This window comes from Zea mays, chromosome 4 (assembly GCF_902167145.1).
Source record: "Zea mays cultivar B73 chromosome 4, Zm-B73-REFERENCE-NAM-5.0, whole genome shotgun sequence".
Classification (NCBI taxonomy): domain Eukaryota; kingdom Viridiplantae; phylum Streptophyta; class Magnoliopsida; order Poales; family Poaceae; genus Zea; species Zea mays.
Genome location: NC_050099.1, coordinates 77212983 through 77214566, shown reverse-complemented (window position 1 = coordinate 77214566; position 1584 = coordinate 77212983). Strand labels below are relative to the sequence as shown.

Genomic DNA, 1584 nt, shown 5'->3' with positions numbered 1-1584 from the left:
GGGCGCTAGCTCTCCCTCCGCTAGACACGTAGCACTCTGCTACACCCCCATTGTACACCTGGATCCTCTCCTTACGCCTATAAAAGGAAGGACCAGGGCCTTCTTAGAGAAGGTTGGCCGCGCGGGACCGAGGACGGGACAGGCGCTCTCTTGGGGCCGCTCGCTTCCCTCACCCGCGTGGACGCTTGTAACCCCCCTACTGCAAGCGCACCCGACCTGGGCGCGGGACGAACACGAAGGCCGCGGGATTTCCACCTCTCTCACGCCCGTCTCCGGCCACCTCGCCTTTCCCCCCTTCACGCTCGCCCACGCGCTCGACCCATCTGGGCTGGGGCACGCGGCACACTCACTCGTCGGCTTAGGGACCCCCCGGTCTCGAAACGCCGACAAACATGAAAGGTGTACGTGAAGGATCCTGACTTCCTGTGTGTGCTGAGTTGCTAGACACTCTTGTTACTTATTTATGGCATATTCATGGTGTGGTTTACCATGGTATATATAAGACAAATGAACCTAAAGGCTTAAGGCAGGTGAAAGTTGATGTGAGGACAGACGATTGGGCTACCACAAATGGAGCAGGATGGGAAAATAAACTTGATTCATTCTGGCAAGGCAGAACTCAAGGTGAAGATGCTTGCACATCATCATCACCTCTAAAAAAGCAATAGTGGGGGAAAACAAGTGTCACTAACCGCTGACTAATCATAGCAGCAATTCTTGAGATAGAAATAAGTGCATAGTGAAGTACACTAGAAGACATAAAAAGACTTCCAGGTCCCATATAAATAGTTGCTTAAAATTCATTCTACCTGCCTGAGCCAAGATAAGCAGGAAGCTGGATCTGCCGCTCCTCTAGAACTTCAGACTGAGAGTGCCAAGTTGTAGAGTGGCTAGCCCTGGTGTAATGCCCAAGACAAGACTTATGGTGCTTCTGGAGAAGATGTATCCTAGAAGCCCCATAGAGAATAAAAGACCACCTGCAATACCAAATGAAGTACCATTATTTCACTTATCTGAATGTGGATACATGCACGACAAACAATTTTTAGCAAAAATTAGGAAGTGCCCTGCCACTCAATATAGACTTGAAATGATAATGCATATATCTATTGAGCAAGATCTTGTCATCCTAGCCGGTACTTCCACCTGAGTAGAAGTCTGCACGCCAGCTGCTTCTCCCCTCCCTCTCTTCGGTCCAACAAGAGGAGGCAACACAGCAGCAGCCACCGCCAAGCTTGATCTTCTTGTAACTCTGGACGTGGGGATCTGTCTCCAGAATATACCAAGACAGAGACATGGGTCAATGAATTAACGAAGTAGAAACAATGAGAATAAAATATGAGGTGCTGGCGTGCTGCTGCTATTCAGCAAATTCTTTATGCATATTTAGTTAGAATTGTATAGGCACACATATAAATCAGCGTAAAACCCCATTATTTTTTGACATAAAAAACCGAAGAGTGTAAAATACATGGTGATTGATCATAAATACACCTAAAAGTAGCATTAAGGTCGTGCATTAAAAAATTAGCATAGATGCTAGTATGAATCAACATAAGCAACCATAAATGTTTACAGGTGCGA

At 47.0% G+C, this 1584-nt stretch overlaps 1 long non-coding RNA gene across 1 annotated transcript; it reads right to left on the bottom strand.

The window, feature by feature from the left end:
• Positions 1–674: 674 nt before the first annotated feature.
• On the bottom strand, positions 675–1321 carry LOC118476923 (uncharacterized). The gene is made up of 2 exons (XR_004857767.1): positions 1147–1321; positions 675–977 (listed from the first exon to the last, which is right to left on the bottom strand). It is a non-coding gene; the product is annotated as an uncharacterized lncRNA (long non-coding RNA).
• Positions 1322–1584: the final 263 nt, after the last annotated feature.